The following is a 14589-nucleotide window of genomic DNA, read 5'->3' as shown; positions in this document are numbered from 1 at the left end:
TCTTTTTGAACTTTCAAATCTCTCACTTTGGACCCTTGAACTTTCAATTTCTATCACTTTAAACCCCTCTATTAGTTTTCAACGTTAAACTTAAACGGTTTGACTTTTTATGCCCCTTACACCCCCACGTTAAAACTACACGGTTTTGGGCCCCAAAACTATAACACCCACCCAACCCAAAACGACGTCGTTTTGGACATTAAAATTTTAAAAAATAAAATAAAAATAAAAATAAATAAAAAAATAAAAAAATATCGGAGCCACCCCCTTAGCCAAAATGGGGTAGCCAGCACATCAGACCTAGGATCAAGCGTTGGAGCAAAAAGACATGCGACCAGACTCTTTTTTCACATTAAATTAGGTTAGTTGGACTAGGACTTAAACCTCAGACTTTAGTAGGGTTTCTAAGAATACTAAGGTTTTTCTAAACCTATAAATAGATCTTTAGGCCTCTAAAAAAATATTCAATTTTGGAGAGAGGATAAGGAGGCTACTTCAAGAAGCGTTTTCCGGTTTCTTCTTTCCCTTCCCTTTTCTTTTTAGTTTTAGTTTAATTATGTGTAACTAAACTCATTGTTAGGGCTAGATTGAAGGCATAATCATGTCATTTTAAGTTTAATACTAGTGCGTTTGTTTCACTCATATTGTGGTTTATTTTAATTGATTATGTCTATGTGATTGAATTTCTCATATTTTATGGTATGAATTTGTTAGTTAAGTCAATTTAAATGACTGAATTTTGGGCTTAATAAAGTGACAAAAGAACCTCATCATGGATTCTTGGCTTAATCAACATGAGAACTAGAAGTAGATACCATGCCCTTAAGTTGGCAAGCATTAATTATACCACATGATTGGAACATTGGTCTAGTATTTTCTTAATTAGTCGGATTAGTGGTGGATATCAAAACCCTAACATTTTCATTATCTTTATCTTTTTCAACATTGCAAATTTGTGACAATTTGGCATTTTAATTTGGAGAATTAGTTTTAAACAAAATCATCAATCCTCGTAGGAATGATCTCGTACTTGTATCATATACTATCGTTTTGATCTCATGCACTTGCAAGTAAAACATACCAATTATTTGTCTATTAATTTAAATAGGTATTTGGCACAACACTTCCCTACAAGACAATGATTCCCTTTTACAGAAATCCCTTCCACCTCCTCTTCCACGGCTTCGAGGCCCTCATGCTCTGCCTCCGTCAGTGTGAATTTCCCCCATAAATCTGCTAGATCATCCTCCATAATTCCCACCATTGGGACCCTTCTCCTTTTTTCAACTACACAGAGATACGTAACTATGCCTTTCCGCCCACAAACACCGACCAGAGTTTGTGTTGAAAGAATGCTCTTCTTCCTATAGGTTATCGAGAGAGCCCTAGAGAGGATATGCATGAGTTGGCTACATCTTTTTCTTTCTTCACTTGAGTACAATAAAATGAAATATTTATAGTTGAATGAAATTAAGAATACAATAATTATATAATTAATATGCAACTTCTGAGAATTAGAAGAGTTAAATAATTAATATATAATGTATGAAAATTATAAAATAAATAATACATTACATTAATTTAAATCAAAATAACTATTTCACGTTGTCTTCGGTTGTCTTAACACCTATTAGAAATTTAAAAAATAATCGTGACCATTTTTTCATTATATGTTTATAAACTTTTTTTTAAAAAAAGTGTAGCTTGTTTTTTTTTTTTTAAGATTTATCTGGTCTTCTTTTTTTTTTTTTTGTAACAATCTGGTCTCGTTATTTGAATAGCGACACACTCGACAGTCTCTCAATCGGAAACAGATCCTCTCCATTTCACTTAAAATGAAGAGGGTCCATTTGGTGTATTTAGAGGGGCATAATTGTCCATTTAATTTTTGAATAAATTTTTTTGGACAACTATGCCCCCTAAATTTAGTAAATGGACCCTTCTCCCTCTCGGTCAACTTTATCTTCAGTGTTATTCGTTCACCTTTAAGAAAAAGAGAAATGGTGTCTGCTTCAGCCAATGGACCAAAAGTTTAGTGTGTGCTTCTGATTTGTGACACATTACCTTTACAGCCCACAATTTGTTTTCTAGAAGACATGCAAATTTGACATAAAATTAGTGAAATAAGTGTTTGATATAGTTGGTTTTGTCGGAGTAATAAACAGATTAATTACGGTCAATCCGCTTGACTCATAAGTGACTCGTTTAAGTTGCTTAACCAGTTTATAAATTTATTTTCTTGAAAAAAAAAAAAAAAAGACCTTAATTGGGTCAAACATGTCAAATAAGTTGTAGTTACGGTTAATCCGCTTGACTCATAAGTGACTCGATTAAGTTGCTTAACCGGTTTATAAATTTATTTTCTTGAAAAAAAAAAAACCTTAATTGGGTCAAACAAGTCAAATAAGTTGTAGTTGAGTCAACTCAATGTAACATGTTTATTAAATAAGTTGTGTTTGGATCAAACCAACATAACCTGTTTATTAAATGAGTTGTACGGGTTGGATTTGGTCAACACGATATGACTTATTTATCAAATGGATCAAGTAATATTACCTTCTTATTTAAATAAATCATGTCAAGATGAAAGAATTTGATCCGTTTAGTAAAACAAATTGTATTAGGATCGACCTTTAATGAGTTGACAGGTCAAATAAGTTAACACGAATCTAACCCACCAACCCGAATTGTAAGTCTTAATTAAATCACATTGGTTTATAAGAACAACATGGGTCAGGGGTCTAATCTTTTTCAGAAAAGCTAACAATTATTATAACATAACTCTTACCTTACTGAAACAGTCATACGGCTCAAAATAAAGCAAACATATTGAATGATTTTTGGTATATTATACAGGGCCGGCTCAATCTATTTGGGGGTCTTAGGTAAAATTTTGAAGTTGGACCTTATTTTTTTAATATTTAAATATTAATTAAATAATATTTATTTTAATAATATTATTATTATTTTCATTCTCATTGTTGTTTCATAACTTTTAAGTTTAATTTTTAACTAGTTGTCCAAAAAAATTGATGTGGCATATTTATTTTTTTAAGTTAATTGGTCTTATTTTACAATAGGCTTATTATATTGGGGCCATATTTTAGAGGCCTTAAATTTTTATGAGAAAAAATTTTGGGCCTTATTTAAAAAAAAAAAAAAAAAAAAAATAGGCCTTAAGTTAAAATAAAATTAAAAATTTTTTTAGGCCTTATTAAAAATTTTTTAGGGTCTTATTAAAATAATTTTTGGGTCTTACTAACTAAGGGCCTTAGGCAACCGCCTCAATAACCTAGACATTGAGCCGGCCCTAATATTATACTATATTTAGGGCATGTTCTAAGTTTTTGTTGCACAAAAAAACCAGTTTTTTTAACACAAAACTGAACCCTAAAATCTCATTAGTGTGATTGGGTCCCACAAAGCCCTTAGTTGGCTTAAAATATTGATTTTCCTGCTAATTCTTGAATATATTGGCAGTAAATCCCCAGTCAATCCCTCTTCACCTAACACCCACCTAACAATGCGACTTACATTTTTGACGCCGTCTCTGTGGACCGTCCGATCAAACCCATTTCTCATCTTCCTCAAGGATCATTTTTTAGTTTTAGGGTTATACCTTCAAAATATCTGAAACTAATAAAGACGCTCTTGTTCAACGGCTCAGATCAAGTGCATGATGGATAGCGAAAAGGCACTTTCCAGAATTTTGAGAAAATAGGTAATCTCATGAAATCAAATATTTCACAAGAATTTTACATACATAATACACCTGTCCACTTTCTTATTTCTTATTTCTTATATTTAGGAGTAATGCAAAAGTCTTCCTAGAGTTTTTTTATAATCATTTAAAATGTGACGTGACGTTTAAGATTATTATTAAATTTAAGATATAATTTATTAATTTTTAATCTATTAATGAAAATCACGAGATGAATCCAAGAAAACTTTAAAAGAATTATATCATTTCTCCACTTTTAGTTTTTCATTTTCTTTAAAAGAAATTCTAAGAAAACTATGTGGTACAGTGGTAGTGCAATTAACTGATATAAAAGTTTTCTTGCAGCAAAACCAATAGTCAAAGCTTCCAACCGTTCAACAACAATGGCGTCCGCTTCTCTAGCTTTTCCGTCCTTGCAACCAAAATTTCAATCACCCAGAAGATCATCACCAAGGCCTTCCACGCGTCGGATCATACCCTGTACGATCTCTGCGTCGGTGTCTGAAACGCCGCCTGTGTCGGTCCAACCGGTTGTGCCGCCTGAACCCACCAAGCTCCCGATCCGGAAAGTCCCTGGAGGCTATGGCTTACCTTTTATCGGTCCAATCATCGACCGGCTTGACTACTTTTACAAGCAGGGTCGTGAAGAGTTCTTCAAATCACGCATCCAAAAGTACCAGTCAACGGTATTCAGAGTCAACATGCCACCTGGCCCTTTCATAGCGTCTGACTCGCGGGTGGTCGCTATACTCGACGGCAAGAGCTTTCCGGTGCTCTTCGACGTCACGAAGGTCGAAAAGAAAGACGTTTTCACGGGGACTTACATGCCATCCACGGAGCTCACCGGAGGTTACCGAGTCTTGTCGTATCTCGACCCGTCGGAGCCGAGCCACGGCAAGCTCAAGCGGCTCCTGTTCTTCCTCCTCAAGTCCCGTAGAGACCACGTCATACCGGAGTTCCATTCCAGCTACGCCGAGCTCTTCGGGGGCCTCGAGAACGAGCTCGCAACCAAAGGAAAAGCCGCTTTCGGAGACGCCAGCGATCAAGCCGCTTTCAACTTCCTGGCTCGCGCACTGTACGGCGCGAACCCGGCTGAGACCAAGCTGGGGCTGAACGGGCCAAAGCTGGTCCAAAAATGGGTCCTCTTCCAGCTGGCACCTCTGCTCGCCCTCGGCCTCCCTGTGGCTCTCGAGGAGCTCCTCATCCACACCGTCCGTCTCCCTTCATTTCTGATCAAAGCCGATTACAAGATTCTCTACGACTTCTTCTACGAGTCATCTGGGTTCGTCCTCGACGAGGCGGAGAGATTAGGCGTCTCCAGAGACGAAGCTTGCCACAACCTCCTCTTCGCCACTTGCTTCAACTCCTTCGGAGGCATGAAGTTCTTCTTCCCCAGCATGATCAAGCTCATCGGCCGCGCAGGGGTCAAGCTCCACACCCAGCTGGGGCAGGAGATCCGATCGGTCATCAGATCCAACGGCGGAAAAGTCACGATGGCCGCCATGGAACAGATGCCTCTGATGAAGTCCGTCGTGTACGAGTCGCTCCGGATAGAACCGCCGGTGGCACTCCAATACGGGAGAGCCAAGCGCGACCTCATCATCGAGAGCCACGACGCAGCTTTCAAAGTAAAGGAAGGCGAAATGATATTTGGGTATCAACCATTCGCCACCAAGGACCCCAAGATATTCGACAGAGCCGAAGAGTTCGTGCCGGACCGGTTCGTCGGAGACGGCGAGAGATTGCTCAGCCACGTGTTGTGGTCCAATGGGCCAGAGACCGAGGCATCAACGGTCGAGAATAAACAGTGTGCCGGGAAGGATTTCGTGGTTTTGGTGTCGAGGCTTCTTGTCGTGGAGCTGTTCCTCCGATATGATTCCTTCGAGATCGAGATCGGTACGTCGGCGTTGGGGGCCTCCATTACCCTAACGTCTCTCCAAAGAGCCACGTTTTGATTGTTGTGATTACTTTCCTGAAACTTTTTTAATTTTTGACAATAATTTTGTTTTTTTACAAGAAATAATAGTCTTATTGCGTAGAATATATATATATATATATATATATATATATATATATTATTGTTTGTGCACGTAATGGTATTTTCCAATTTTTTTTTTTTCTAATCTATTAAATTGTTGTATAATATCACATGCATTTTTATAGGGTATACACAAATGCACACCAACCAAAGGGGATTGGCCCGATTGGGGTCATTTCCCCTTTAACCCCCTTTCACCAAAAAGTAAAATTGTTAAAAAAAATAAATAAATAAAATTAAAAAATAATCCTTATATATATATATATATATATAAAGAAATCAATATAATCTAGCCTTCTAAAGTTAAATTTTTAATTTCATCCTTTCATTTAATAAATTGAGTGAAGAAAAATGAGTTATTCTACAACAAAATTTTTTTATGAACTCATGTAACAGTTTGTAATTCACGAAATAATTAATGAATTGTCGCATAGTTTGTAAAATATTTTGTAATAAAATTTTCAAGCATTCTTGGAAAAAAAAATTCCAACCAAAATTTCTATGTATACCAGCAGATTATTAGATACTTTGTTCCCACTAAAAGAAAGTATATGCTGTGAATTGAAATTTTTATAACCAAATTTTCCATATTATAATGAGCAAATTATTAGATATATTGTTTGTTTGTATTTTTTTAACATGTCCACACAAAAGAAGAAAAGTGAGAAAAGAGATTTGAGCTAGTTACATTTGCTTCATGAAGAGCGATCCCAACCACTCGAGGTACTCATTAGGAACAACTACATAGTTACCTGAAAAATGAAGAATATGTTGTGAATTGATTTCTCAAGAATGTTGAAAGCTTTTAGCCCCACATCCAACCACGCGTGTATATATATAAATAAATAAATGAAAAAAGTTAACTTAAAAATAAATAAATAAATAATTAGAGAAAGTTGACATACTTTTCTCAAATTATCACATAATTGACAATGTTCCCTAAAACTTTCAATTGAGATAATCTCTCCCTCAAACTATTAAAAATTGTCAATGTTTCTTCATTGAATAAAATATCCTTAATAAAATAAAAATTCAAATTAAAACTACTTTTTTATTCGGAAAATTTAACTTACTCCCACAAATTACCACTACAAAAAAAATAGCATTTTCTGACGTGATTACAGTACAAGTTTTGTTACCATGTCATTAATTTTCTAACATGGGAATTATACCACTCAATTAACAATGTTCCCCAATGCTAGAAAAAAGACAAAATGAACCTTTTTTTTTTTTTTCAATAAAACAAAAATACTCTAATAAATTTGAAAGAAAAAAAAAATTTAAAAATTAAAATTTCCACACATTGATTTTTTATTTTAAAAAAAATAGAAGTTAAGCTTTTTATTTTTTGAATTTTTTTATTTTTATTTTATTAAGGGTATTTTTGTTATAGGGATATTCAGGGGCGGAACTATGTGTATGAGTGGGGGACATTCTCGAAATTTTCTATAAAGTACATATATTTTATATATCTATCCCCAAAATTTAGAAATTTGTCCCTCCAAATTTTTTAAAAAATGTCTCCCCAAACTCTCTCTCTCTCTCTCACCAAACTCTATCTATCTAAGACTAGAAAAGTCTTACCACTGGCCGTAATTTGTTGTGTTCGCTCTTGTCACCTGTGCCTTACTGCTTACAGTTCATCTGAACGAAGTCTTGCTGTTCAGTATTCACCTCGGTTCTCAACAAATAATTGTGTAGGCTGTTCGTCACTTTATCTTATCTCAAGGTTCCTTTAATCATTTGTCTTTGTGGCTTAAATGCATTGTTAATTTGTTACTTTGTTAGATATATATATATATATATATTTTATTCATTAAAAAATACTTTCAGTATTGCAAATTGCAAGTTTCAATGTTGCAGAGAGAGTGGGCGTGGAGTGTGAACTTAGTGGCCAAGTGTCCCAAGTGTAAAGTGAGTGTGTGTTAGTGGCTTAGTGAATTAGAAAAATATTAAATTAAATAATGACTTAGACGCTTGGGCCTAGACTATTTAGTTAATAGTTATTAGTTGGCGTGGGTAGTATGGCTTAGTTGTTAAAGATTAAAGCTAACATTTTGATTCAACTAATTTTTAAGATTTTATAAGATTAAAATTTGGGTTATTTTTATTATTGTAGGCCGCAGCATTGTTTTGGCTTGTCTCATAATCTCAATATTATTGTTGTTGGGAGCTTTAGGAGAAACAATTCATACATTTTTTTCTTGAACCATATAGATTGTGATTAGTTTATATTGCTAATAATTTATGCTATTGTGTGTTTTGATACCATAAGAATAAGATTTTGAATAAGTATTTACTGTATTTTGATGTAGAAAAATTATACAAGTTTTGGTTTTTAGCTTTCATTGTTGTTAATTGACTTAAATATTTGATGGGTTTGAATTCATTAATTCTAACAAAAATCACTTGTGATTTACTATTAAATTATATCTCACCATATGTATCTACTTATTTATATAAGTAGGTACTACTATGGTCACGCCCAAGTAGGATAGCCACAATTGATCTCTCTGGCTTACTTTTTTAATTAGAAAAAAAAAAAAAAAATCGTCCCCCACACTCAATATCCTGGTTCCGCTCCTAAGGATATTGACAATTTTTTGTAGTTTGAGAGAGAAATTGTCTCAATTAAAAGTTTAAAGTGAATATTGCCAATTGTATGGTAGTTTAAATTTTGAAGGGTATGTTAAATTTTCTTTTTTAAAAAATAAAAAAATAAAATAAAAGCAAGGTGAGGAAATTTTTAAAAGATATCTTTGTTTTTTTTTTTTTTTTCAAATTTATTCGAGCATTTTTACTTTATTAAAAAAATTAGGATATATATATTGCTAATCGTAAACAACATTATCAATTTTTTTAGAAATTTAAAAGACATATAGTTATAATTGAAAGTTTCAAAAAAAAAAATAATAATAATAATTTGAGATAGCAAGTGGGTTTTTTTCATTAATAAACGTGACAGACAATGAAATCAATCAATCAATCATGCCTCGGAGGAAAGTTTGATGGTGGATTGAATAATTATGAGATGGCCGGCTTTGAGGTAAAAAGTTTGAGCACGTGCTGAATTAAATGGACTGTGATTGGACAAAAGTGGAGCACTTCAAAGTGTGTTTTTTTTTTTTTTTTTGGAAGAATGTTTTTTTTTTTTTTTAAGTCTTCAAAGTGTGGTTACTGTCATTCCTGAATCCAGATCTATAAGAGTGAGTGGGATGATGTGCGACAATGACGTGGCACATTGGACCCTACTCCCTAGTAAGAAATTGATTGGCTGGCCGGCGTTACTTTCTCTTGTCGATTATTTCTTTATATATAGTGGGGAGGACCACCTCTTTGCTCCCTTTTATTCGACTTTTCCACGAATGAACACGGATGACGATAGTGATTGTTTGCAAATTTGCTAATGTTATTGGAGGATTCAATAAAAATGTTACTATTATTTATAGTATTTTTGTTATGTGAAATGTTAGGAGTAAATATTTTTTTTTATATTTGACCAATCTCATCTTACAAATTAAATATTAGCTTTGTGAATTTATGTAAACCCTACATAAGTTAATGATAGATTTTACAAATCTAATGATTAATCTATTAAATTTGTAAAAGAATATGAGCCAAATATGAAGGGAACAAGATCATCTTCATATATGAGCCAAATATACAAAGCCATTCCATAGCCCTTGGGGGTGGTCCGACCACCCCTAAGGGCCAGGGGCGGACCCACGTTGAAGCTAGGGGGGGTCCTTTGGCAACCCCAAAACTTTTGAAATCCCTTTATATATATAAAGGCCTTGCCAAAAATGACTTCAAACCCCTAGGGACAATTTCCTGAGTCCGCTTATGCTAAGGGCCAAACGATTTTTTTTTTTTTTCTTTTTTAGTTTGTGTTAAGGGGTTAGCCGGACCACCCGTAAGGGCCATGGGGTGGTCCGGCCACCCCTGGTCGGCCATTAGGGTGGCTCTCAAGCCACCCCCCATCTAAAATGGGGTGGTTCGGCCACCCCTTGTGGCCAAGATGGGGTAGCCAGTCACCCCTTATTTTTTTTATTAATTTATTATTATTTTTTAATATGAAATATTGTTGTTTTATTATTTTTTTTGTAATGGGACAAGTGTCCTATTTGTGACACTTTCTAAGAAGAAATCTCAGCCATGAACTAGATATTCTAATGGACTGGAGATGATCCTATTCTAATATGGGGAGCTTATTAACCCATAACATTTCTCTTTTATTATCCTACGTGAATATTATTTTCTGAAAAAAGTAGAGAAATAATAGAATTCATTATATTTTTAACATCTTTTAACCATCTCCATAGTGAATGGATGAATTCACCAATGAATTTGTGTATGCTTCACATGAGCCCACAAATCTAATGATTGATTTATTGAATTTGTAAGATGAGATGAAGAAAAGATAGGAAAAATATTGACGTCAGTTATTCCTAAAAAAACATGAATGACCAATGGGGTAAGTTTTATTTATTTATTTATTTTTATTTTTTTAAAAAAAATATCCACATAAAATGAGGAGAACACCAAGAAAAACTGTATCATTTCTCTGACTTATATATGGATTTATATAAAGGAAAATATTTTATTTTCATCCATAGTTATTCTCTCATTCTCACTTGTTAAAATTACTATTAGATCTGTACGGTTAATATGGGTCCTGCAAATCCAATGGTAATTTAAAAAAGTAGAGGATGAGAAAAAGATGAGAAAAAGATGTATAGCACATTTGTGTCTTTTGTGACATCCAATAGAAAAATGACCCATCAATTAAGAACACCAATTTTTTTTTTTAAAAAAAGGACGAAAATACAAAATTACTTGCTCTTCTCCCCGATTCTCCCAATTTCAGGTGTTCTCTTCGAGACTTCGACAATCCTCTATTGGCCCCACTCTCCCAATTCAATAGAATTTTGTGCTCTTTGGGATTTTTCAAGAATTAAAAAAAAAAAAAAAAAAAAAAGAAAAAAAAAAGAGAAAAATATAAAAAGGTCCCCTAAACTGACAACCATTTGTGAGATAGTCCCACAATGTTCAAAAGGTACTAAAGTAGCCCAATAAAGTTCCAACTTGTGTCAAAGTGGCCACTCTGTTAGTCAACCCCGTCAGTTTGGATCAAAAATCGATCACGTGCCGTCCATGTGAGCTTTTTTACTTGATCTTCCTAAAATGCCCTATGAGAAACTGTAAAGACTCCTTAACCTATCATTGACACGCGTGAGACTCCTTAACCCATCTAATTACAAAAACACCATGCGATTGGATCAAAGTCTCCCTAAACAAATGTTGTCGCTATCCTCAGTTGACTTAAGCCAAGAATCTCACGAATGTTCTAACCAAAACGAAATTAGGGTTTCAGTGATCCAATACAACATCTGAAATTGTTTCGGTCACTGAAGGTATGTTTCGCACTAAAATTTTAGGTTTTCGTACTGTAAGTTTAGTGATGTTGATTTCGCATGAAAAGTTGCATGATTTTTACAAAGTTAGTGTTTTTGGTTAGTTGTTACGAGGAAATCGAAAAGCCCCCAAAGTGCCCTAGATTTTGGGGTTTGGCCATAAAGAGAGACATGTGGTCGTTGTTTGCTTTTTTGTGCTTATATACGTTTTTGAACTTTATTGGGTTGCATTATGCTTATATATTCTAATGTTTTTGAACTTTATTGGGTTGCTTTTTATGCTTATATATTCGTTGAATGGTTGCTATACTCATTATTTGTTATCTGTTTTTATATACCGTCAACCTATTTAATAATGTTGTTTGGTTGGTTTATGGTTTGTGTGGTCCCTATGAATGCTATATGCTTTAGAAAGTTGTTTTCTGTGAAAATTATAAAAAAGCTCCCCAAACTAACAGCCGTTTGCGATAGAGCCCCATAATGTTCAAAAAGTATTTAAGTAGCCCATCAAAGTATTAAAGTATATAAAAAAGGTCCCATCTTTTTATATATTCCTATAATACCCATAATCTTTTAAAAACTAAACAAACTAATAAAATAAAAAATAAACTAATCTATTTTTTAAACAAAAAATAAATTAAAAAAAAAAAAAAACAAGGGGTGAATAAATACGATTTTTTTTTTTTGGAATAAATAAAAAATAAGTCACTATTGTTGGCTTAAATTACAAATAGCTCATTTGGTATAAAAAATATGGATACATGCAAAATTAAACCTTGTGGTTGGCTCAATTGGCAGCCACCCCATTCCTCATTTTTTTTGTTTTGACAAATTAGTTTTTTAGTTATTTATTTTATATTTTAGTTTTTAAAAGATTAGGGGTATTATAGGAATATAAAAAATGGGACCTTTTTGACGCACTTTAGTTGTTTGATGAGCTACTTTAGTACCTTTTGAATATTTTGGGGCTTTATCGCAAACGGTTATTAGTTTGGAAGCTTTTTTATATTTTTCCCTTGTTTTCTGTTTTCAAAAAGATGCACTGAGGCATCATATTCCTAATGTGGCCCACTAATTAATGATAGAATGTTTACATGTGGTCTTTGAATGTGCCCCCACTTTAAGTTTCATCTCTTGTACTCATGCAGGTGCATCTGACTGTTTCATCACTTTCTTTATTGCATGTGCATCCATACTAAAAAAAAAAAAAAAAAACACATATGTTACCACCCATAATTCATGATGACCCATGTGAAATAAACAAATGATTTTAAGGATGTTTATGCACTTTTTAAGTTCATAAAAATTAATCCTCACTGAATCTGTTGTGTATTAATTAAAAGTTGAGTGTTTGAAATATAGCTCAATTTAGATCACTCAGATGCTATGGCATAGTGATAAAATATGGGTTTATTAGATCTAAATATCATATTAATAACTAAGACTTATTGATCTTAAATAATTTTAAATATCATATATGTGAAATGGAGCTCAAACACTCATCTTAAAGAATATTAATAACTAAGATCTTATTAATAATTAAGACTTTATTTCAAACACTAATCCTAACATCATGAATTTATATTTCATGATGTTGAGCTTTATATGTGAAATAAATTTCAAACACTCATTTCAAGGAATATTTCTCTATTTGATTGGTGGTCATTTACACATCCACTTTCTTTATTGCATGTGTATGCTATACTGAAGCTTTATTTATTAGCAGTAGGAAAAACATGTTAATATTTTATTGATTTGTTTATTTGTTTTATTGTTAGGATGACCATACGAGAGTTTGTATTTGAGGTGCATTATGGGGGTAAGATAAATAGGAGGTTTATGTTCATATATGTGGGGGGTGATGTAGATGTGTATGATGACAATTTTGATGAAGACAAGTGGTCCTCTTTTTGAGATTGAGGGTATAGTTAAAAAGTATGAATACAAGTCAAGGGATCTAGAGTATTACTTATACCCAGGTAGTAGTCTCCAAAATGGTCTGAAATTAATTTCATTAAACCATGATATGTTAGAAATGATTGTTGTACATGTAGAGGTAGCAGTCATTGAGTTGTACATTGTTTCATTTGATGAACCTACATTTAATGATGAGGAATATGAGGATGATAATGATGGTGTAGATGGTGAAGATGGTGGGTATAGTATGATTGATCGAAATGATCCTTATTGGGATGAGGTGTTAGAACCCGACTTATTTGATGAAGATAACAACGTTGCCAGGCCATCCATGGAAGGGGACAATGTTAAGGATGGTGGTGATGAGGGTGATTTGGAGGGTATTAAGGTTGAGGATGAGGAGGAGGAGGAGAGTGATAATCAAAATGCAAACACATGTGAAGTTGAAGAAGTTAGTGCATGGAGTACATGCTATGGTAATGAGGTTGATGATGATGCAAACTCAGACATAGTACGAAGTGACATTCTTGTATCCCCTCCCATAAGTGATGAGGAGATTGAGGTTTCATTTGTTGCTACATGTGTAACTAGGCAAATAGAGTTTCAACAAACTGACATGCAAAACCCATATTTGTGTACAGGGCAAAAATTTCCCTCAATCAAAGTCTTTAGAGAAGCTGTTATAGAGAACAATTTAAGACATGAGAAGGATATAAGGTTTTAAAAGAATTACCTAGCTAAATCTATTGTGGTATGCAGGGATCCAGGTTGTAGGTATAGGGTGTATGGTCGTAAATGTAAGGATGATGAGTCAGTTGAAATCAAATCATTACGGCCTAAACACAGTTGTACAAGGAGGCATAAGAATTTTATTGTCAAATTTACATGGATTGCTGTTAAATTGATTGACAAGTTTAGAGCACAACCTAACATGCTTTTAAAGGTAATCCTTGGGGAAGTCAAAGATAAGTGGGGTGTTGATATTAAGAATTGCCAGATGTATACGGCTAGAAGACTTGCAAATGATAAGATTCTTGGTAAAGTTAAACTTCAGTGCAATATGCTTTGGGATTATTGTGAAACAATTAGGCAAGCAAACAGGGGCAATTGTATGATGATGAAGGTAAAGAGACCTTTACCTGACCATCTAGTATGTTTCCATAGGTTGTACTTCTTATTGGCCGCCATGAAAAGAGGTTTTCAAGCTGATTGCACGCCAATCATTGGATTGGATGAATTTTTTTAAATGGGCATTATAATGAACAACTTTTGTCTGCCATTTCGAGGGATGACAATAATAACATGTACTTAGTGACATTTGTAGTTGTTGAGGCAGAAACCAAAGACAGTTGAATATGGTTTCTTAAGACTTTGTTGTCAGATATTGGCACCCCCTGCACAAGGATGGGCATTTATTTCCAATCGTCAAAAGGTAATCATAATTTAAGTTCATTCACTTTCTTTGTTTTTGTTTTTCTTCATACATATGAGTTTGTTTT

At 33.8% G+C, this 14589-nt stretch overlaps 1 pseudogene; it reads left to right on the top strand.

Annotated features, from left to right (window-relative positions):
- Positions 1 to 3977: 3977 nt before the first annotated feature.
- LOC132184157 (allene oxide synthase 1, chloroplastic pseudogene) lies at positions 3978 to 5754 on the top strand (annotated as a pseudogene).
- Positions 5755 to 14589: the final 8835 nt, after the last annotated feature.

The sequence above is a fragment of the Corylus avellana genome, chromosome 2, assembly GCF_965113065.1.
Source record: "Corylus avellana chromosome 2, dhCorAvel1.hap1.2, whole genome shotgun sequence".
Classification (NCBI taxonomy): domain Eukaryota; kingdom Viridiplantae; phylum Streptophyta; class Magnoliopsida; order Fagales; family Betulaceae; genus Corylus; species Corylus avellana.
The sequence above is the reverse complement of the archived record's forward strand: the minus strand, read 5'-3'. Positions and strand labels throughout refer to the sequence as shown.